Source organism: Melospiza melodia, chromosome 1 (genome assembly GCF_035770615.1).
Source record: "Melospiza melodia melodia isolate bMelMel2 chromosome 1, bMelMel2.pri, whole genome shotgun sequence".
Taxonomy (NCBI): domain Eukaryota; kingdom Metazoa; phylum Chordata; class Aves; order Passeriformes; family Passerellidae; genus Melospiza; species Melospiza melodia.
In genome coordinates, this window is record NC_086194.1 from 61,856,998 (window position 1) to 61,881,023 (window position 24,026).

A 24,026-nucleotide genomic window follows, 5' to 3' on the forward strand; every position below is an offset into this window, starting at 1 on the left:
TGCAGGAGCCACTTGGTACTATCAAACCAGCCCAACTTGGGACTGGTGCCACCATGGGTCTGGTCACCATCCTGCCTATCGTAGCTTTTCAGGAGCCAGCCGGTCACTCGCAGCCATAGGCCCCCAGACAAAACCTCGGCCCGTTTCCCTGGCAAACAAAAGTAAGCTGCCCTGCTTCTGGATGGCAGATTGCAGGAACCACTTGGTAATATCAAAGCAGCCCGACATGGCACTGGTGCCACCTCTGGTCTGGGAACCATCCTGCGTATCGTGGATTCTAAGGAGCCAGTCGGCCACTCCCAGCCACAGGCCCCCAAACACAAACAACGGCCCGTTTCCGTGGCAAACAAAAGTAAGCTGCCCCGCTTCTGGATGGCAGATTGCAGGAACCACTTGGTAGTATCAAACCAGCCCAACTTGGCACTGGTGGCACCTCTTGTCTGGGAACCATGCTGCGTATCGTGGTTTCTAAGGAGCCAGCCGGCCACTCCCAACCACAGGCCCCCAAACACAAACAACGGGGCTTTTCCCTGGAAAACAAAACTCGCCTGCCAACTTTTTGATGGCAGATTGCAGGAGCCACTTGGTACTATCAAACCAGCCCAACTTGGCACTTGTGCCACCATGGGTCTGGTCACCATCCTGCCTATCGTAGCTTTTCAGGAGCCAGCCGGTCACTCCCTGCCATAGGCCCCGAGACACAAACCTCGGCCCGTTTCCCTGGCAAACAAAAGTAAGCTGCCCCGCTTCTGGATGGCAGATTGCAGGAGCCACTTGGTACTATCAAACCAGCCCGACTTGGCACTGGTGCCACCTCTGGTCTGGGAACCATCCTGCGTATCGTGGATTTTATGGAGCCAGCCGGTCATTCCCAGCCATAGGCCCCCAAACACAAACAACGGTCCGTTTCCCTGGCAAACAAAAGTAAGCTGCCCCGCTTCTGGATGGCAGATTGCAGCAGCCACTTGGTAGTATCAAACCAGGCCAACTTGGCACTGGTGGCACCTCTTGTCTGGGAACCATGCTGCGTATCGTGGTTTCTAAGGAGCCAGCCGGCCACTCCCAACCATAGACCCCCAGACACAAACCTCGGCCCGTTTCCCTGGAAAACAAAGTAAGCTACTCCGATTCTGGATGGCAGATTGCAGGAGCCACTTGGTACTATCAAATCAGCCCAACTTGGCACTGGTGCCACCATGGGTCTGGTAAACATCCTGCCTATCGTAGCTTTTCAGGAGCCAGCCGGCCACTCTCAGCCATATGCCCCCAAAAACAAACCACGGCCCTTTTCTCTGGCAAACAAAACTCAACTGCCCCTCTTCTGGATGGTAAATTTTAGGACGCACTTTGTACTACGAAAACCGCCCGACGTGGCACTGGTGCCACCTTGTGTCAGGGAACCATCCTGCATATCGAGCTTTTTAAGGAGCCAGCCGGCCTCGCCCAGCCATAAACCCCCAAAAACAAACCACGGACCATTTCCCTGGAAAACAAAGTAAGCTACTCCGATTCTGGATGGCAGATTGCAGGACGCACTTGGTTGTGTCAAACCAGCCCGACTTGGCACTGGTGCCACCTTGGGTCTGGGAACAATCCTGCATATCGTGGATTCTAAGGAGCCAGCCGGCCACTCCCAGCCACAGGCCCCCAAACACAAACAACGGCGCTTTTCCCTGGAAAACAAAATTCGCCTGCCAACTTTTTGATGGCAGATTGCAGGAGCCACTTGGTACTATCAAATCATCCCAACTTGGCACAGGTGCCACTATGGGTCTGGGAACCATCCTGCCTATTGTAGCATTTCAGGAGCGAGCCGGTCACTCCCAGCCATAGGCTCCCAGACACAAACCTCGGACCGTTTCCCTGGCAAACAAAATTAAGCTGCCCCGATTCTGGATGGCAGATTGCAGGAGCCACTTGGTTGTGTCAAACCAGCCCGACTTGGCAATGGTGCCACCTTGGGTCTAGGAACCATCCTGCGTATCGTGGATTCTAAGAAGCCACCCGGCCACTCTGAGCCACAGGCCCCCAAACACAAACCTCGGCCCGTTTCCCTGGCAAACAAAAGTAAGCTACCCCGCTTCTGGATGGCAGATTGCAGGACGCACTTGGTACTATCAAACCAGCCCAACTTGGCACTGGTGCCACCTCTGGTCTGGGAACCATGCTGCGTATCGTGGATTCTAAGGAGCCAGCCGGCCACTCCCAGCCACAGGCCCCAAAACAGAAACAACGGCGCTTTTCCCTGGAAAACAAAACTCGCCTGCCAACTTTTTGATGGCAGATTGCAGGAGCCACTTGGTACTATCAAACCAGCCCAACTTGGCACTGCTGCCACCATGGGTCTGGTCACCATCCTGCCTATCGTAGCTTTTCAGGAGCCAGCCGGTCACCCCCAGCCATATACCCCGAGACAAAAACCTCGGCCCGTTTCCCTACCAAAAAAAAGTAAGCTACCCCGCTTCTGGATGGCAGATTGCAGGACGCACTTGGTAGTATCAAACCAGCCCAACTTGGCACTGGTGCCACCTTGGGTCTGGGAACCATCCTGCGTATCGTGGATTCTAAGGAGCCAGCCGGCCACTCCCTGCCACAGGCACCCAAACACAAACAACGGCGCTTTTCCCTGGAAAACAAAACTCGCCTGCCAACTTTTTGATGGCGGATTGCAGGAGCCACTTGGTACTATCAAACCAGCCCAACTTGGCACTGGTGCCACCATGGATGTGGTCACCATCCTGCCTATCGTAGCTTTTCAGTACCTAGCAGGTCACTCCCAGCCATAGGCGCCCAGACACAAAGCTCGGCCCGTTTCCCTGGCAAACAAAATTAAGCTGCCCCGCTTCTGGATGGCAGATTGCATGAACCACTTGGTACTATAAAACCAGCCCGACATGGCACTGGTGCCACCTCTGGTCTGGGAACCATCCTGCGTATCGTGGATTCTAAGGAGCCAGCCGGCCACTCCCAGCCACAGGCCCCCAAACACAAACAACAGCGCTTTTCCCTGGAAAACAAAACTCGCCTGCCAACTTTTTGATGGCAGATTGCAGGAGCCACTTGGTACTATCAAATCAGCCCAACTTGGCACTGGTGCCACCATGGGTCTGGTCACCATCCTGCCTATCGTAGCTGTTCAGGCGCCACCCGGTCACTCCCAGCCATAGGCCCCCAGACACAAACCTCGGCCCGTTTCCCTGGCAAACAAAAGTAAGCTACCCCGCTTCTGGATGGCAGAGTGCAGGAGCCACTTTGCACCATCAAACTGGCCCGACTTGTCACTGGTGCCACCTCAAGTCTGGGAACCATCCTGCGTATCGTGGATTCCAATTAGCAAGCCGGCCACTCCCACCCACAGGCCCCCAAACACAAACAACGGCGCTTTTCCCTGGAAAACAAAACTCGCCTGCCAAATTTTTGATGGCAGATTGCAGGAGCCACTTGGTACTATCAAACCAGCCCAACTTGGCACTGGTGCCATCATGGGTCTGGTCACCATCCTGCCTATCGTAGCTTTTCAGGACCTAGACGGTCACTCCCAGCCATAGGCCCCGTGACACAAAGCTCAGCCCGTTTCCCTGACAAAAAAAAGTAAGCTGTCCCGCTTCTGGATGGCAGATTGCAGGACGCACTTGGTACTATCAAACCAGCCCGACTTGGCACTGGCGCCACCTCACGTCTGGGAACCATCCTGCGTATCGTGGATTCTAAGCAGCCAGCCGGCCACTCCCAGCCACAGGCCCCCAAACATAAACAACGGCGCTGTTCCCTGGAAAACAAAACTCGCCTGCCAACTTTTTGATGGCAGATTGCAGGAGCCACTTGGTACTATCAAACCAGCCCAACTTGGCACTGGTGGCACCTCTTGTCTGGGAACCATCCTGCCTATCGTAGCTTTTCAGGAGCCAGCCGGTCACTCCCAGCCATAGACCCCCAGACACAAACCTCGGCCCGTTTCCCTGGCAAACAAAAGTAAGCTGCCCCGCTTTTGGATGGCAGATTGCAGGAGCCACGTTGCACCATCAAACCAGCCCCACTTGGCACTGGTGCCACCTTGGGTCTGGGAACAAGTTGGGCTGGTTTGATAGTACCAAGTGGCTCCTGCAATCTGCCATCCAGAAGCGGGACAGCTTACTTTTGTTTCCCAGGGAAACGGGCCGAGGTATTTGTCTGGGGGCCTATGGCTGGGAGTGACCGGCTGACTACTGAAAAGCTACGATAGGCAGGATGGTTACCAGACTCATGGTGCCACCAGTGCCAAGTCGGGCTGGTTTGATAATACTAAATAGCTCCTGCAATCTGCCATCCAGACGCGGGGCAGCGGATTTTTGTTTGCTGGAGAAAAGTTCCGTGTTTTTTTTTTGGGGGTATATGACTGGACGTGGCCGGCTGGCTCCTTAAAAAGCTCTATACGCAGGATTGTTCCCTGACCCAAGGTGGCATCAGTGCCAAGTCGGGCTGTTTTCGTAGTACCAAGTGCGTCCTGCAATTTGCCATCCAGAAGCGGGGCAGCCTACTTTTGTTTGCCAGGGAAACGTGCCGAGGTATTTGTCTGGGGGCCTATGGCTGGGAGTGAGCGGCTGGCTCCTGAAAAGCTACGATAGGCAGGATGGTGACCAGACCCATGGTGGCACCAGTGCCAAGTTGGGCTGGTTTGATAGTACCAAGTGGCTCCTGCAATCTGCCATCAAGAAGTTGGCAGGCGAGTTTTGTTTTCCAGGGAAAAGCGCCGTTGATTTTGTTTAGAGGCCTGTGGCTGGGAGTGGCCGCCTGTCCTCGTAGAATCTACGTTACCCAGCATGGTTCCCAGAGCCAAGGTGGCACCAGGGCCAAGTCGGGCTGGTTTGTAAGTACCAAGTGCATCCTGCAATCTGCCATCCAAAAGCGAGGCAGCTTACTTTTGTTTGCCAGGGAAACGGGCCGAGCTTTGTGTCTGGGGGCCTATGGCTGGGAGTGACCTGCTAGGTACTGAAAAGCTACGATAGGCAGGATGGTGACCAGACCCATGGTGGCACCAGTGCCAAGTTGGGCTGGTTTGATAGTACTAAGTGGCTCCTGCAATCCGCCATCAAAAAGTTGGCAGGCGAGTTTTGTTTTCCAGGGAAAAGCGCCGTTGTTTGTGTTTGGGGGCCTGTGGCAGGGAGTGGCCGGCTGGCTCCTTAGAATCCACGATACGCAGGATGGTTCCCAGACCCAAGGTGGCACCAGTGCCAAGTTGGGCTGGTTTGATACTCCCAAGTGCGTCCTGCAATCTGCCATCCAGAAGCGGGGTAGCTTACTTTTGTTTGCCAGGGAAACGGGCCGAGGTTTTTGTCTCGGGGTATATGGCTGGGGGTGACCGGCTGGCTCCTGAAAAGCTACGATAGGCAGGATGGTGACCAGACCCATGGTGGCACCAGTGCCAAGTTGGGCTCGTTTGATAGTACCAAGTGGCTCCTGCAATCTGCCATCAAAAATTTGGCAGGCGAGTTTTGTTTTCCAGGGAAAAGCGCCGTTGTTTGTGTTTGGGGGCCTGTGGCTGGGAGTGGCCGGCTGGCTCCTTAGAATCCACGATACGCAGGATGGTTCCCAGACCTGACGTGGCACCAGTGCCAAGTCGGGCTGGTTTTATAGTACCAAGTGGTTCCTGCAATCTGCCATCCAGAAGCGGGGCAGCTTACTTTTGTTTGCCAGGGAAACGGGCCGAGCTTTGTGTCTGGGCGCCTATGGCTGGGAGTGACCTGCTAGGTCCTGAAAAGCTACGATAGGCAGGATGGTGACCATATCCATGGTGGCACCAGTGCCAAGTTGGGCTGGTTTGATAGTACCAAGTGGCTCCTACAATCCGCCATCAAAAAGTTGGCAGGCGAGTTTTGTTTTCCAGGGAAAAGCGCCGTTGTTTGTGTTTGGGTGCCTGTGGCAGGGAGTGGCCGGCTGGCTGCTTAGAATCCACGATACGCAGGATGGTTCCCAGACCCAAGGTGGCACCAGTGCCAAGTCGGGCTGGTTTGATACTACCAAGTGCGTCCTGCAATCTGCCATCCAGAAGCGGGGTAGCTTACTTTTTTTTGCCAGGGAAACGGGCCGAGGTTTTTGTCTCGGGGCCTGTGGCTGGGGGTGACCGGCTGGCTCCTGAAAAGCTACGATAGGCAGGATGGTGACCAGACCCATGGTGGCACCAGTGCCAAGTTGGGCTGATTTGATAGTACCAAGTGGCTCCTGCAATCTGCCATCAAAAATTTGGCAGGCGAGTTTTGTTTTCCAGGGAAAAGCGCCGTTGTTTGTGTTTGGGGGCCTGTGGATGGGAGTGGCCGGCTGGCTAATTAGAATCAACGATACGCAGGATGGTTCCCAGACCAGAGGTGGCACCAGTGACAAGTCGGTCTGGTTTGATACTACCAAGTGCGTCCTGCAATCTGCCATCCAGAAGCGGGGCAGCTTACTTTTCTTTGCCAGGGAAACGGGCCGAGGTTTGTGTCTGGGGGCCTATGGCTGGGAGTGACCGGCAGGCTCCTGAAAATCTACGATAGGCAGGATGGTGACCAGACCCATGGTGGCACCAGTGCCAAGTTGGGCTGGATTGATAGTACCAAGTGGCTCCTGTAATCTGCCATCAAAAAGTTGGCAGGCGAGTTTTGTTTTCCAGGGAAAAGCGCCGTTGTTTTTGTTTGGGGGCCTGTGGCTGGGAGTGGCCGGCTGGCTCCTTAGAATCCACGATACGCAGCATGGTTCCCAGACCAGACGTTGCACCAGTGCCAAGTCGGGCTAGTTTGATGGTGCAAAGTGACTCCTGCAATCTGCCATCCAGAAGCGGGGTAGCTTAATTTTGTTTGCCAGGGAAACGGGCCGAGCTTTGTGTCTGGGGTCTATGGCTGGGAGTGACCGGCTGGCTCCTGAATAGTTACGATAGGCAGGATGGTGACCAGACCCATGGTGGCACCAGTGCCAAGTTGGGCTGGTTTGATAGTACCAAGTGGCTCCTGCAATCTGCCATCAAAAAGTTGGCAGGCGAGTTTGTTATCCAGGGAAAAGCGCCGTTGTTTGTGTTTGGGGGCCTGTGGCTGGGAGTGGCCGGCTGGCTCCTTAGAATCCACGATACGGAGGATGGTTCCCAGACCAGAGGTGGCACCAGTGCCAAGTTTTGCTGGTTTGATGGTGAAAAGTGTCTCCTGCAATCTGCCATCCTGACGCGGGGCAGCGGATTTTTGTTTCCAAGAGAAATGGTCCGTGGTTTGTTTTTGGGGGTATATGGCTGGGCGTGGCCTGCTGGCTCCTTAAAAAGCTACGACAGGCAGGATGGTTCCCTGACCAAAGGTGGCACCAGTGCCAAGTCGGGCGGTTTTCGTAGTACAAAGTGCGTCCTAAAATTTGCCATCCAGAAGAGGGGCAGTTGAGTTTTGTTTACCAGAGAAAAGGGCCGTGGTTTGTTTCTGGGGGCATATGGCTGATAGTGGCCGTCTGGACCCTGAAAATCCACGATAGGCAGGATGGTTCCCAGACCTGAGGTGGCACCAGTGCCAGGTCGGGCTGGTTTGATAGTACTAAATAGCACCTGCAATCTGCCATGCAGAAGCGGGGCAGCTTACTTTTGTTTGCCAGGGAAACGGGCCGAGGTTTGTGTCTGGGGGCCTATGGCTGGGAGTGACCGCCTGGCTCCTGAAAAGCTACGATAGGCAGGATGGTGACCAGACCCATGGTGGCACCAGTGCCAAGTTGGGCTGGTTTGATAGTACCAAGTGGCTCCTGCAATCTGCCATCAAAAAGTTGGCAGGCGAGTTTTGTTTTCCAGGGAAAAGCGCCGTTGTTTGTGTTTGGGGGACTGTGGGTGGGAGTGGCCCCCTGGCTCCTTAGAACACACGATACGCAGGATGGTTCCCAGACCCAAGGTGGCACCAGTGCCACGTCGGGCTGGTTTGATGGTGCCAAGTGGTTCCTGCAATCTGCCATCCTGAAGCGGGGTAGCTTACCTTTGTGTGCCAGGGAAACGGGCCGAGGTTTATGACTGGGGGCCTAGGGCTAGGAGTGACCGGCTGGCTCCTGAAAAGCTACGATAGGCAGGATGGTGACCAGACCCATGGTGGCACCAGTGCCAAGTTGGGCTGGTTTGATAGTACCAAGTGGCTCCTGCAATCTGCCATCAAAAAGTTGGCAGGCCAGTTTTGTTTTCCAGGGAAAAGCGCCGTTGTTTGTGTTTGGGGGACTGTGGGTGGGAGTGGCCGGCTGGCTCCTTAGAACACACGATACGCAGGATGGTTCCCAGACCCAAGGTGGCACTAGTGCCAAGTCGGGCTGGTTTGATAGCACCAAGTGGCTCCTGCAATCTGCCATCCACAAGCGGGGAAGCTTAGTTTTGTTTGCCAGGGAAACGGACCGAGGTTTTTTTCTGGGGGCCTATGGCTGGGAGTGACCGGCTGGCTCCTTAGAATCCACGATACGCAGCATGGTTCCCAGACCAGAGGTGGCACCAGTGCCAAGTCGGGCTGGTTTGATGGTGCAAAGTGGCTCCTGCAATCTGCCATCCAGAAGTGCTGTAGCTTACTTGTGTGTGCCAGGGAAACAGGCCGAGGTTTGTGTCTGGGGGCCTATGGCTGGGAGTGACCGGCTGGCTCCTGAAAAGCTACGATAGGCAGGATGGTGACCAGACCCATGGTGGCACCAGTGCCAAGTTGGGCTGGTTTGATAGTACCAAGTGGCTCCTGCAATCTGCCATCAAAATGTTGGCAGGCGAGTTTTGTTTTCCAGCGAAAAGCGCCGTTGTGTGTGTTTTGGGGCCTGTGGCTGGGAGTGGCCAGCTGGCTCCTTAGAATCCACGATACGCAGGATGGTTCCCAGACCCAAGGTGGCACCAGTGCCAAGTTGGGCTGGTTTGATAGTACCAAGTGGCTCCTGCAATCTGCCATCAAGAAGTTGGCAGGCGAGTTTTGTTTTCCAGGGAAAAGCGCCGTTGATTTTGTTTAGAGGCCTGTGGCTGGGAGTGGCCACCTGTCCTCGTAGAATCTACGTTACCCAGCATGGTTCCCAGAGCCAAGGTGGCACCAGGGCCAAGTCGGGCTGGTTTGTAAGTACCAAGTGCATCCTGCAATCTGCCATCCAAAAGCGGGGCAGCTTACTTTTGTTTGCCAGGGAAACGGGCCGAGCTTTGTGTCTGGGGGCCTATGGCTGGGAGTGACCTGCTAGGTACTGAAAAGCTACGATAGGCAGGATGGTGACCAGACCCATGGTGGCACCAGTGCCAAGTTGGGCTGGTTTGATAGTACTAAGTGGCTCCTGCAATCCGCCATCAAAAAGTTGGCAGGCGAGTTTTGTTTTCCAGGGAAAAGCGCCGTTGTTTGTGTTTGGGGGCCTGTGGCAGGGAGTGGCCGGCTGGCTCCTTAGAATCCACGATACGCAGGATGGTTCCCAGACCCAAGGTGGCACCAGTGCCAAGTTGGGCTGGTTTGATACTCCCAAGTGCGTCCTGCAATCTGCCATCCAGAAGCGGGGTAGCTTACTTTTGTTTGCCAGGGAAACGGGCCGAGGTTTTTGTCTCGGGGTATATGGCTGGGGGTGACCGGCTGGCTCCTGAAAAGCTACGATAGGCAGGATGGTGACCAGACCCATGGTGGCACCAGTGCCAAGTTGGGCTCGTTTGATAGTACCAAGTGGCTCCTGCAATCTGCCATCAAAAATTTGGCAGGCGAGTTTTGTTTTCCAGGGAAAAGCGCCGTTGTTTGTGTTTGGGGGCCTGTGGCTGGGAGTGGCCGGCTGGCTCCTTAGAATCCACGATACGCAGGATGGTTCCCAGACCTGACGTGGCACCAGTGCCAAGTCGGGCTGGTTTTATAGTACCAAGTGGTTCCTGCAATCTGCCATCCAGAAGCGGGGCAGCTTACTTTTGTTTGCCAGGGAAACGGGCCGAGCTTTGTGTCTGGGCGCCTATGGCTGGGAGTGACCTGCTAGGTCCTGAAAAGCTACGATAGGCAGGATGGTGACCATATCCATGGTGGCACCAGTGCCAAGTTGGGCTGGTTTGATAGTACCAAGTGGCTCCTGCAATCCGCCATCAAAAAGTTGGCAGGCGAGTTTTGTTTTCCAGGGAAAAGCGCCGTTGTTTGTGTTTGGGTGCCTGTGGCAGGGAGTGGCCGGCTGGCTGCTTAGAATCCACGATACGCAGGATGGTTCCCAGACCCAAGGTGGCACCAGTGCCAAGTCGGGCTGGTTTGATACTACCAAGTGCGTCCTGCAATCTGCCATCCAGAAGCGGGGTAGCTTACTTTTTTTTGCCAGGGAAACGGGCCGAGGTTTTTGTCTCGGGGCCTGTGGCTGGGGGTGACCGGCTGGCTCCTGAAAAGCTACGATAGGCAGGATGGTGACCAGACCCATGGTGGCACCAGTGCCAAGTTGGGCTGATTTGATAGTACCAAGTGGCTCCTGCAATCTGCCATCAAAAATTTGGCAGGCGAGTTTTGTTTTCCAGGGAAAAGCGCCGTTGTTTGTGTTTGGGGGCCTGTGGATGGGAGTGGCCGGCTGGCTAATTAGAATCAACGATACGCAGGATGGTTCCCAGACCAGAGGTGGCACCAGTGACAAGTCGGTCTGGTTTGATACTACCAAGTGCGTCCTGCAATCTGCCATCCAGAAGCGGGGCAGCTTACTTTTCTTTGCCAGGGAAACGGGCCGAGGTTTGTGTCTGGGGGCCTATGGCTGGGAGTGACCGGCAGGCTCCTGAAAATCTACGATAGGCAGGATGGTGACCAGACCCATGGTGGCACCAGTGCCAAGTTGGGCTGGATTGATAGTACCAAGTGGCTCCTGTAATCTGCCATCAAAAAGTTGGCAGGCGAGTTTTGTTTTCCAGGGAAAAGCGCCGTTGTTTTTGTTTGGGGGCCTGTGGCTGGGAGTGGCCGGCTGGCTCCTTAGAATCCACGATACGCAGCATGGTTCCCAGACCAGACGTTGCACCAGTGCCAAGTCGGGCTAGTTTGATGGTGCAAAGTGACTCCTGCAATCTGCCATCCAGAAGCGGGGTAGCTTAATTTTGTTTGCCAGGGAAACGGGCCGAGCTTTGTGTCTGGGGTCTATGGCTGGGAGTGACCGGCTGGCTCCTGAATAGTTACGATAGGCAGGATGGTGACCAGACCCATGGTGGCACCAGTGCCAAGTTGGGCTGGTTTGATAGTACCAAGTGGCTCCTGCAATCTGCCATCAAAAAGTTGGCAGGCGAGTTTGTTATCCAGGGAAAAGCGCCGTTGTTTGTGTTTGGGGGCCTGTGGCTGGGAGTGGCCGGCTGGCTCCTTAGAATCCACGATACGGAGGATGGTTCCCAGACCAGAGGTGGCACCAGTGCCAAGTTTTGCTGGTTTGATGGTGAAAAGTGTCTCCTGCAATCTGCCATCCTGACGCGGGGCAGCGGATTTTTGTTTCCAAGAGAAATGGTCCGTGGTTTGTTTTTGGGGGTATATGGCTGGGCGTGGCCTGCTGGCTCCTTAAAAAGCTACGACAGGCAGGATGGTTCCCTGACCCAAGGTGGCACCAGTGCCAAGTCGGGCGGTTTTCGTAGTACAAAGTGCGTCCTAAAATTTGCCATCCAGAAGAGGGGCAGTTGAGTTTTGTTTACCAGAGAAAAGGGCCGTGGTTTGTTTCTGGGGGCATATGGCTGATAGTGGCCGTCTGGCCCCTGAAAATCCACGATAGGCAGGATGGTTCCCAGACCTGAGGTGGCACCAGTGCCAGGTCGGGCTGGTTTGATAGTACTAAATAGCACCTGCAATCTGCCATGCAGAAGCGGGGCAGCTTACTTTTGTTTGCCAGGGAAACGGGCCGAGGTTTGTGTCTGGGGGCCTATGGCTGGGAGTGACCGCCTGGCTCCTGAAAAGCTACGATAGGCAGGATGGTGACCAGACCCATGGTGGCACCAGTGCCAAGTTGGGCTGGTTTGATAGTACCAAGTGGCTCCTGCAATCTGCCATCAAAAGTTGGCAGGCGAGTTTTGTTTTCCAGGGAAAAGCGCCGTTGTTTGTGTTTGGGGGACTGTGGGTGGGAGTGGCCCCCTGGCTCCTTAGAACACACGATACGCAGGATGGTTCCCAGACCCAAGGTGGCACCAGTGCCACGTCGGGCTGGTTTGATGGTGCCAAGTGGTTCCTGCAATCTGCCATCCTGAAGCGGGGTAGCTTACCTTTGTGTGCCAGGGAAACGGGCCGAGGTTTATGACTGGGGGCCTAGGGCTAGGAGTGACCGGCTGGCTCCTGAAAAGCTACGATAGGCAGGATGGTGACCAGACCCATGGTGGCACCAGTGCCAAGTTGGGCTGGTTTGATAGTACCAAGTGGCTCCTGCAATCTGCCATCAAAAAGTTGGCAGGCCAGTTTTGTTTTCCAGGGAAAAGCGCCGTTGTTTGTGTTTGGGGGACTGTGGGTGGGAGTGGCCGGCTGGCTCCTTAGAACACACGATACGCAGGATGGTTCCCAGACCCAAGGTGGCACTAGTGCCAAGTCGGGCTGGTTTGATAGCACCAAGTGGCTCCTGCAATCTGCCATCCACAAGCGGGGAAGCTTAGTTTTGTTTGCCAGGGAAACGGACCGAGGTTTTTTTCTGGGGGCCTATGGCTGGGAGTGACCGGCTGGCTCCTTAGAATCCACGATACGCAGCATGGTTCCCAGACCAGAGGTGGCACCAGTGCCAAGTCGGGCTGGTTTGATGGTGCAAAGTGGCTCCTGCAATCTGCCATCCAGAAGTGCTGTAGCTTACTTGTGTGTGCCAGGGAAACAGGCCGAGGTTTGTGTCTGGGGGCCTATGGCTGGGAGTGACCGGCTGGCTCCTGAAAAGCTACGATAGGCAGGATGGTGACCAGACCCATGGTGGCACCAGTGCCAAGTTGGGCTGGTTTGATAGTACCAAGTGGCTCCTGCAATCTGCCATCAAAATGTTGGCAGGCGAGTTTTGTTTTCCAGCGAAAAGCGCCGTTGTGTGTGTTTTGGGGCCTGTGGCTGGGAGTGGCCAGCTGGCTCCTTAGAATCCACGATACGCAGGATGGTTCCCAGACCCAAGGTGGCACCAGTGCCAAGTCGGGCTGGTTTGTTAGTACCAAGTGGTTCCTGCAGTCTGCCATCCAGAAGAGGGTCAGTTGAGTTTTGTTTTCCAGAGAAAAGGTCCGTGGTTTGTGTTTGGGGCCTGTGGCTGGCACTGGACGGCTGGCTCCTGAAAATCCATGATACGCAGCATGGTTCCCAGACCCAAGGTGGCACCAGTGCCAAGTAGGGCTGGTTTCATAGTACCCAGTGGCTCCTGCAATCTGCCATCCAGAAGAGGGTCAGTTGAGTTTTGTTTTCCAGAGAAAAGGTCCGTGGTTTGTGTTTGGGGCCTATGGCTGAGAGTGACCGGCTGGCCCCTGAAAATCCACGATAGGAAGGATGGTTCCCAGATCCAAGGTGGCACCAGTGCCATGTTGTGCTGGTGTGATAGTCCCAAGTGGCTCCTGCAATCTGCCATCCAGAAGTGGGGCAGCTGAATTTTGTTTGCCAGAGAAAAAGGCTGTGGTTTTTGTTTGGGGCCTATGGCTGGGAGTGGCCGGCTGGCCCCTGACAATCCATGATACGCAGCATGGTTCCCAGACCCAAGGTGGCACCAGTGCCAAGTCGGGCTGGTTTCACAGTGTCAAGTGCCTCCTGCAATCTCCCATCCAGAAGCGGGGCAGCTGAGTTTTGTTTGCCTGTGAAACGGGCCGTTGTTTTTAATTGGGGTCTGTGGCCGAGAGTGTTCGGCTGGCTCCTGACAATCCACAATACGCAGGATGGTTCCCAGACCCAAGGTGGCACCAGTGCCAAGTCGTGCTGGTTTGATAGTACCAAGTGGCTCCTGCAATCTGCCATCCAGAAGCGGTGTAGCTGAGTTTTGTTTGCCAGAGGAAAGGGCCGTGGGTTGTGTTTGGGGGCATATGGCTGGGAGTGGCCGGCTGTCTCATTAAAAAGATCGATACGTACGATGGTTCCCAGACCCAAGGTGGCACCAGTGCCAAGTCGGACTGTTTTTATAGTACCAAGTGCGTCCTGCAATTTGCCATCCAGAAGAGGGGCAGTTGAGTTGTGTTTGCCAGAGAAAAGCGCCGTTGTTTGTGTTTGGGGGCTTGTGGCTGGGAGTGGCCGACTGGAGCCTTAGAATCTGCGATACGCAGCATGGTTCCCAGACCCAAGGTGGCACCAGTTCCAAGTTGGGCTGGTTTGATAGTACCAAGTGGCTCCTGCAATCTGCCATCCAGAAGCGGGGCAGCTTACTTTTGTTTGCCAGGGAAACGGACCCAGGTTTGTGTTTGGCGGCCTATGGCTGGGAGTGACCGGCTGGCTCCTGGAAAGCTACAATAGGCAGGATGGTGACCAGACCCATGGTGGCACCAGTGCCAAGTTGGGCTGGTTTGATAGTACCAACTTGCTCCTGCAATCTGCCATCAAAATGTTGGCAGGCGAGTTTTGTTTTCCAGGGAAAAGCGCCGTTGTTTGTGTTTGGGGGCCTGTGGCTGGGAGTGGCCGGCTGGCTGATTAGAATCCACGATACGCAGGATGGTTCCCAGACCCAAGGTGGCACCAGTGCCAAGTCGGGCTGGTTTGATAGTACCAAGTGGTTCCTGCAATCTGCCATCCAGAAGCAGGGCAGCTTACTTTTGTTTGCCAGGGAAACGGGCCGTGGGTTTTGTTTGGGGGCATATAGCTGAGAGTGGCCGGCTGGCCCCTGAAAATCCACGCTAGGCAGCATGGTTCCCAGATGCAAGGTGGCACCAGTGCCAAGTCAGGCTGGTTTGATGGTGCAAAGTGGCTCCTGCAATCTGCCATCCAGAAGCGGGGCAGCTGATTTTTGTTTGCCAGAGAAAAATTCCGTGGATTGTTTTTGGGGGCATATTGCTGGGAGTGGCCGGCTGGCTCCTTAAAATGCTCGATACGCATGATGGTTCCCAGGCCCAAGGTGTCACCACTACCAAGTCGGCCTGCGGTTTTAGTATCAAGTTCATCCTGCAATTTGCCATCCAGAAGAGGGGCAGTTGAGTTTTGTTTGCCAGAGAAACGGGCCGAGGTTTCTGTTTGGGGGCATATGGCTGAGAGTGGCCGGCTGGCCCCTGAAAATCCACGATACACAGCATGGTTCCCAGATCCAAGGTGGCACCAGTGCCAAGTTGGGCTGGTTTGATAGTCCCAAGTGTCTCCTGCAATCTGCCATCCAGAAGCGGGGCAGCTTACTTTTGTTTGCCAGAGAAATAGGCCTAGGTTTTTGTTTGGGGGCCTGTGGCTAGGAGTGGCCTGCTGGCTCCTAAGAATCCACGATACGCAGGATGTTTACCAGACCCATGGTGGCACCAGTGCCACGTCGGGCTGGTTTGATGGTGCCAAGTGGTTCCTGCAATCTGCCATCCTGAAGCGGGGTAGCTTACCTTTGTGTGCCAGGGAAACGGGCCGAGGTTTATGACTGGGGGCCTAGGGCTAGGAGTGACCGGCTGGCTCCTGAAAAGCTACGATAGGCAGGATGGTGACCAGACCCATGGTGGCACCAGTGCCAAGTTGGGCTGGTTTGATAGTACCAAGTGGCTCCTGCAATCTGCCATCAAAAAGTTGGCAGGCCAGTTTTGTTTTCCAGGGAAAAGCGCCGTTGTTTGTGTTTGGGGGACTGTGGGTGGGAGTGGCCGGCTGGCTCCTTAGAACACACGATACGCAGGATGGTTCCCAGACCCAAGGTGGCACTAGTGCCAAGTCGGGCTGGTTTGATAGCACCAAGTGGCTCCTGCAATCTGCCATCCACAAGCGGGGAAGCTTAGTTTTGTTTGCCAGGGAAACGGACCGAGGTTTTTTTCTGGGGGCCTATGGCTGGGAGTGACCGGCTGGCTCCTTAGAATCCACGATACGCAGCATGGTTCCCAGACCAGAGGTGGCACCAGTGCCAAGTCGGGCTGGTTTGATGGTGCAAAGTGGCTCCTGCAATCTGCCATCCAGAAGTGCTGTAGCTTACTTGTGTGTGCCAGGGAAACAGGCCGAGGTTTGTGTCTGGGGGCCTATGGCTGGGAGTGACCGGCTGGCTCCTGAAAAGCTACGATAGGCAGGATGGTGACCAGACCCATGGTGGCACCAGTGCCAAGTTGGGCTGGTTTGATAGTACCAAGTGGCTCCTGCAATCTGCCATCAAAATGTTGGCAGGCGAGTTTTGTTTTCCAGCGAAAAGCGCCGTTGTGTGTGTTTTGGGGCCTGTGGCTGGGAGTGGCCAGCTGGCTCCTTAGAATCCACGATACGCAGGATGGTTCCCAGACCCAAGGTGGCACCAGTGCCAAGTCGGGCTGGTTTGTTAGTACCAAGTGGTTCCTGCAGTCTGCCATCCAGAAGAGGGTCAGTTGAGTTTTGTTTTCCAGAGAAAAGGTCCGTGGTTTGTGTTTGGGGCCTGTGGCTGGCACTGGACGGCTGGCTCCTGAAAATCCATGATACGCAGCATGGTTCCCAGACCCAAGGTGGCACCAGTGCCAAGTAGGGCTGGTTTCATAGTACCCAGTGGCTCCTGCAATCTGCCATCCAGAAGAGGGTCAGTTGAGTTTTGTTTTCCAGAGAAAAGGTCCGTGGTTTGTGTTTGGGGCCTATGGCTGAGAGTGACCGGCTGGCCCCTGAAAATCCACGATAGGAAGGATGGTTCCCAGATCCAAGGTGGCACCAGTGCCATGTTGTGCTGGTGTGATAGTCCCAAGTGGCTCCTGCAATCTGCCATCCAGAAGTGGGGCAGCTGAATTTTGTTTGCCAGAGAAAAAGGCTGTGGTTTTTGTTTGGGGCCTATGGCTGGGAGTGGCCGGCTGGCCCCTGACAATCCATGATACGCAGCATGGTTCCCAGACCCAAGGTGGCACCAGTGCCAAGTCGGGCTGGTTTCACAGTGTCAAGTGCCTCCTGCAATCTCCCATCCAGAAGCGGGGCAGCTGAGTTTTGTTTGCCTGTGAAACGGGCCGTTGTTTTTAATTGGGGTCTGTGGCCGAGAGTGTTCGGCTGGCTCCTGACAATCCACAATACGCAGGATGGTTCCCAGACCCAAGGTGGCACCAGTGCCAAGTCGTGCTGGTTTGATAGTACCAAGTGGCTCCTGCAATCTGCCATCCAGAAGCGGTGTAGCTGAGTTTTGTTTGCCAGAGGAAAGGGCCGTGGGTTGTGTTTGGGGGCATATGGCTGGGAGTGGCCGGCTGTCTCATTAAAAAGATCGATACGTACGATGGTTCCCAGACCCAAGGTGGCACCAGTGCCAAGTCGGACTGTTTTTATAGTACCAAGTGCGTCCTGCAATTTGCCATCCAGAAGAGGGGCAGTTGAGTTGTGTTTGCCAGAGAAAAGCGCCGTTGTTTGTGTTTGGGGGCTTGTGGCTGGGAGTGGCCGACTGGAGCCTTAGAATCTGCGATACGCAGCATGGTTCCCAGACCCAAGGTGGCACCAGTTCCAAGTTGGGCTGGTTTGATAGTACCAAGTGGCTCCTGCAATCTGCCATCCAGAAGCGGGGCAGCTTACTTTTGTTTGCCAGGGAAACGGACCCAGGTTTGTGTTTGGCGGCCTATGGCTGGGAGTGACCGGCTGGCTCCTGGAAAGCTACAATAGGCAGGATGGTGACCAGACCCATGGTGGCACCAGTGCCAAGTTGGGCTGGTTTGATAGTACCAACTTGCTCCTGCAATCTGCCATCAAAATGTTGGCAGGCGAGTTTTGTTTTCCAGGGAAAAGCGCCGTTGTTTGTGTTTGGGGGCCTGTGGCTGGGAGTGGCCGGCTGGCTGATTAGAATCCACGATACGCAGGATGGTTCCCAGACCCAAGGTGGCACCAGTGCCAAGTCGGGCTGGTTTGATAGTACCAAGTGGTTCCTGCAATCTGCCATCCAGAAGCAGGGCAGCTTACTTTTGTTTGCCAGGGAAACGGGCCGTGGGTTTTGTTTGGGGGCATATAGCTGAGAGTGGCCGGCTGGCCCCTGAAAATCCACGCTAGGCAGCATGGTTCCCAGATGCAAGGTGGCACCAGTGCCAAGTCAGGCTGGTTTGATGGTGCAAAGTGGCTCCTGCAATCTGCCATCCAGAAGCGGGGCAGCTGATTTTTGTTTGCCAGAGAAAAATTCCGTGGATTGTTTTTGGGGGCATATTGCTGGGAGTGGCCGGCTGGCTCCTTAAAATGCTCGATACGCATGATGGTTCCCAGGCCCAAGGTGTCACCACTACCAAGTCGGCCTGCGGTTTTAGTATCAAGTTCATCCTGCAATTTGCCATCCAGAAGAGGGGCAGTTGAGTTTTGTTTGCCAGAGAAACGGGCCGAGGTTTCTGTTTGGGGGCATATGGCTGAGAGTGGCCGGCTGGCCCCTGAAAATCCACGATACACAGCATGGTTCCCAGATCCAAGGTGGCACCAGTGCCAAGTTGGGCTGGTTTGATAGTCCCAAGTGTCTCCTGCAATCTGCCATCCAGAAGCGGGGCAGCTTACTTTTGTTTGCCAGAGAAATAGGCCTAGGTTTTTGTTTGGGGGCCTGTGGCTAGGAGTGGCCTGCTGGCTCCTAAGAATCCACGATACGCAGGATGTTTACCAGACCCATGGTGGCACCAGTGCCAAGTTGGGCTGGTTTGATAGTACCAAGTGGCTCCTGCAAACTCCATCAAAAAGTTGGCAGGCGTGTTCTGTTTTCCAGGGAACAGCGCCGTTGATTTTGTTTCGGGGCCTGTGGCTGGGAGTGGCCGGCTGGCTCTTTAGAATCCACGATACGCAGGATGGTTCCCAGACCCAAGGTGGCACCAGTGCCAAGTCGGGCTGGTTTGATTACACCAAATGGCTCCTGCAATCTGCCATCCATAAGTGAGGCAGCTAAGTTTTGTTTGCCAGAAAAAAGGGCCGTGGTTTTTGTTGGGGGCCTGTGGCTGGGAGTAGCCGGCTGGCTCCTTAAAATCCACGATAGGCAGGATGGTTCCCAGACCCAAGGTGGTACCAGTGCCAAGTCAGGCTGGTTTGATAGTACCAAGTGGCTCCTGCAATCTGCCATCCAGAAGCGGGGCAACTTACTTTTGTTTGCCAGGGAAACGGGCCGAGATTTGTGTCTCGGGGCCTATGTCAGGGAGTGACCGGCTGGCTCCTGAAAAGCTACGATAGGCAGGATGGTGACCAGACCCATGGTGGCACCAGTGCCAAGTTGGGCTGGTTTGATAGTACCAAGTGGCTCCTGCAATCTGCCATCAAAAAGTTGGCAGGCGAGTTTTTTTTCCAGGGAAAAGCGCCGTTGTTTTTGTCTGCGGGCCTGTGGCTGGGAGTGGCCAGCTGGCTCCTTAGAATCCACGATACGCAGGATGGTTCCCAGACCCAAGGTGGCACCAGTGCCAAGTCGGGCTGGTTTGTTAGTACCAAGTGGTTCCTGCAATCTGCCATCCAGAAGCGGGGCAGCTGAATTTTGTTTGCCAGAGAAAAAGGCTGTTGTTTGTGTTTCGGGGCCTGTGGCTGGCAGTGGACGGCTGGCTCCTGAAAATCCATGATACGCAGCATGGTTCCCAGACCCAAGGTGGCACCAGTGCCAAGTAGGGCTGGTTTCATACTACCCAGTGCCTCCTGCAATCTGCCATCCAGAAGAGGGGCAGTTGAGTTTTGTTTTCCAGAGAAAAGGGCCGTGGTTTGTGTTTGGGGCCTATGGTTGAGAGTGACCGGCTGGCCTCTGAAAATCCACGATAGGAAGGATGGTTCCCAGATCCAAGGTGGCACCAGTGCCATGTTGTGCTGGTGTGATAGTCCCAAGTGGCTCCTGCAATCTGCCATCCAGAAGTGGGGCAGCTGAATTTTGTTTGCCAGAGAAAAAGGCTGTGGTTTTTGTTTGGGGGCCTATGGCTGGGAGTGGCCGGCTGGCTCCTGAAAATCCATGATACGCAGCATTGTTCCCAGACCCAAGGTGGCACCAGTGCCAAGTCGGGCTGGTTTCACAGTGTCAAGTGCCTCCTGCAATCTCCCATCCAGAAGCGGGGCAGCTGAGTTTTGTTTGCCTGTGAAACGGGCCGTTGTTTTTGATTGGGGTCTGTGGCCGAGAGTGTTCAGCTGGCTCCTGACAATCCACAATACGCAGGATGGTTCCCAGACCCAAGGTGGCACCAGTGCCAAGTCGTGCTGGTTTGATAGTACCAAGTGCGTCCTGCAATTTGCCATCCAGAAGAGGGGCAGTTGAGTTTTGTTTGGCAGAGAAAAGCGCCGTTGTTTGTGTTTGGGGGCTTCTGGCTGGGAGTGGCCGACTGGCGCCTTAGAATCTGTGATACGCAGGATGGTTCCCAGACCTGAGGTGGCACCAGTGCCAAGTCGGGCTAGTTTGATGGTGCAAAGTGGCTCCTGCAATCTGCCATCCAGAAGTGGGGCAGCTGAATTTTGTTTGCCAGAGAAAAAGGCTGTGGTTTTTGTTTGGGGGCCTATGGCTGGGAGTGGCCGGCTGGCCCCTGACAATCCATGATACGCAGCATGGTTCCCAGACCCAAGGTGGCACCAGTGCCAAGTCGGGCTGGTTTCACAGTGTCAAGTGCCTCCTGCAATCTCCCATCCAGAAGCGGGGCAGCTGAGTTTTGTTTGCCTGTGAAACGGGCCGTTGTTTTTAATTGGGGTCTGTGGCCGAGAGTGTTCGGCTGGCTCCTGACAATCCACAATACGCAGGATGGTTCCCAGACCCAAGGTGGCACCAGTGCCAAGTCGTGCTGGTTTGATAGTACCAAGTGGCTCCTGCAATCTGCCATCCAGAAGCGGTGTAGCTGAGTTTTGTTTGCCAGAGGAAAGGGCCGTGGGTTGTGTTTGGGGGCATATGGCTGGGAGTGGCCGGCTGTCTCATTAAAAAGATCGATACGTACGATGGTTCCCAGACCCAAGGTGGCACCAGTGCCAAGTCGGACTGTTTTTATAGTACCAAGTGCGTCCTGCAATTTGCCATCCAGAAGAGGGGCAGTTGAGTTGTGTTTGCCAGAGAAAAGCGCCGTTGTTTGTGTTTGGGGGCTTGTGGCTGGGAGTGGCCGACTGGAGCCTTAGAATCTGCGATACGCAGCATGGTTCCCAGACCCAAGGTGGCACCAGTTCCAAGTTGGGCTGGTTTGATAGTACCAAGTGGCTCCTGCAATCTGCCATCCAGAAGCGGGGCAGCTTACTTTTGTTTGCCAGGGAAACGGACCCAGGTTTGTGTTTGGCGGCCTATGGCTGGGAGTGACCGGCTGGCTCCTGGAAAGCTACAATAGGCAGGATGGTGACCAGACCCATGGTGGCACCAGTGCCAAGTTGGGCTGGTTTGATAGTACCAACTTGCTCCTGCAATCTGCCATCAAAATGTTGGCAGGCGAGTTTTGTTTTCCAGGGAAAAGCGCCGTTGTTTGTGTTTGGGGGCCTGTGGCTGGGAGTGGCCGGCTGGCTGATTAGAATCCACGATACGCAGGATGGTTCCCAGACCCAAGGTGGCACCAGTGCCAAGTCGGGCTGGTTTGATAGTACCAAGTGGTTCCTGCAATCTGCCATCCAGAAGCAGGGCAGCTTACTTTTGTTTGCCAGGGAAACGGGCCGTGGGTTTTGTTTGGGGGCATATAGCTGAGAGTGGCCGGCTGGCCCCTGAAAATCCACGCTAGGCAGCATGGTTCCCAGATGCAAGGTGGCACCAGTGCCAAGTCAGGCTGGTTTGATGGTGCAAAGTGGCTCCTGCAATCTGCCATCCAGAAGCGGGGCAGCTGATTTTTGTTTGCCAGAGAAAAATTCCGTGGATTGTTTTTGGGGGCATATTGCTGGGAGTGGCCGGCTGGCTCCTTAAAATGCTCGATACGCATGATGGTTCCCAGGCCCAAGGTGTCACCACTACCAAGTCGGCCTGCGGTTTTAGTATCAAGTTCATCCTGCAATTTGCCATCCAGAAGAGGGGCAGTTGAGTTTTGTTTGCCAGAGAAACGGGCCGAGGTTTCTGTTTGGGGGCATATGGCTGAGAGTGGCCGGCTGGCCCCTGAAAATCCACGATACACAGCATGGTTCCCAGATCCAAGGTGGCACCAGTGCCAAGTTGGGCTGGTTTGATAGTCCCAAGTGTCTCCTGCAATCTGCCATCCAGAAGCGGGGCAGCTTACTTTTGTTTGCCAGAGAAATAGGCCTAGGTTTTTGTTTGGGGGCCTGTGGCTAGGAGTGGCCTGCTGGCTCCTAAGAATCCACGATACGCAGGATGTTTACCAGACCCATGGTGGCACCAGTGCCAAGTTGGGCTGGTTTGATAGTACCAAGTGGCTCCTGCAAACTCCATCAAAAAGTTGGCAGGCGTGTTCTGTTTTCCAGGGAACAGCGCCGTTGATTTTGTTTCGGGGCCTGTGGCTGGGAGTGGCCGGCTGGCTCTTTAGAATCCACGATACGCAGGATGGTTCCCAGACCCAAGGTGGCACCAGTGCCAAGTCGGGCTGGTTTGATTACACCAAATGGCTCCTGCAATCTGCCATCCATAAGTGAGGCAGCTAAGTTTTGTTTGCCAGAAAAAAGGGCCGTGGTTTTTGTTGGGGGCCTGTGGCTGGGAGTAGCCGGCTGGCTCCTTAAAATCCACGATAGGCAGGATGGTTCCCAGACCCAAGGTGGTACCAGTGCCAAGTCAGGCTGGTTTGATAGTACCAAGTGGCTCCTGCAATCTGCCATCCAGAAGCGGGGCAACTTACTTTTGTTTGCCAGGGAAACGGGCCGAGATTTGTGTCTCGGGGCCTATGTCAGGGAGTGACCGGCTGGCTCCTGAAAAGCTACGATAGGCAGGATGGTGACCAGACCCATGGTGGCACCAGTGCCAAGTTGGGCTGGTTTGATAGTACCAAGTGGCTCCTGCAATCTGCCATCAAAAAGTTGGCAGGCGAGTTTTTTTTCCAGGGAAAAGCGCCGTTGTTTTTGTCTGCGGGCCTGTGGCTGGGAGTGGCCAGCTGGCTCCTTAGAATCCACGATACGCAGGATGGTTCCCAGACCCAAGGTGGCACCAGTGCCAAGTCGGGCTGGTTTGTTAGTACCAAGTGGTTCCTGCAATCTGCCATCCAGAAGCGGGGCAGCTGAATTTTGTTTGCCAGAGAAAAAGGCTGTTGTTTGTGTTTCGGGGCCTGTGGCTGGCAGTGGACGGCTGGCTCCTGAAAATCCATGATACGCAGCATGGTTCCCAGACCCAAGGTGGCACCAGTGCCAAGTAGGGCTGGTTTCATACTACCCAGTGCCTCCTGCAATCTGCCATCCAGAAGAGGGGCAGTTGAGTTTTGTTTTCCAGAGAAAAGGGCCGTGGTTTGTGTTTGGGGCCTATGGTTGAGAGTGACCGGCTGGCCTCTGAAAATCCACGATAGGAAGGATGGTTCCCAGATCCAAGGTGGCACCAGTGCCATGTTGTGCTGGTGTGATAGTCCCAAGTGGCTCCTGCAATCTGCCATCCAGAAGTGGGGCAGCTGAATTTTGTTTGCCAGAGAAAAAGGCTGTGGTTTTTGTTTGGGGGCCTATGGCTGGGAGTGGCCGGCTGGCTCCTGAAAATCCATGATACGCAGCATTGTTCCCAGACCCAAGGTGGCACCAGTGCCAAGTCGGGCTGGTTTCACAGTGTCAAGTGCCTCCTGCAATCTCCCATCCAGAAGCGGGGCAGCTGAGTTTTGTTTGCCTGTGAAACGGGCCGTTGTTTTTGATTGGGGTCTGTGGCCGAGAGTGTTCAGCTGGCTCCTGACAATCCACAATACGCAGGATGGTTCCCAGACCCAAGGTGGCACCAGTGCCAAGTCGTGCTGGTTTGATAGTACCAAGTGCGTCCTGCAATTTGCCATCCAGAAGAGGGGCAGTTGAGTTTTGTTTGGCAGAGAAAAGCGCCGTTGTTTGTGTTTGGGGGCTTCTGGCTGGGAGTGGCCGACTGGCGCCTTAGAATCTGTGATACGCAGGATGGTTCCCAGACCTGAGGTGGCACCAGTGCCAAGTCGGGCTAGTTTGATGGTGCAAAGTGGCTCCTGCAATCTGCCATCCAGAAGTGGGGCAGCTGAATTTTGTTTGCCAGAGAAAAAGGCTGTGGTTTTTGTTTGGGGGCCTATGGCTGGGAGTGGCCGGCTGGCCCCTGACAAT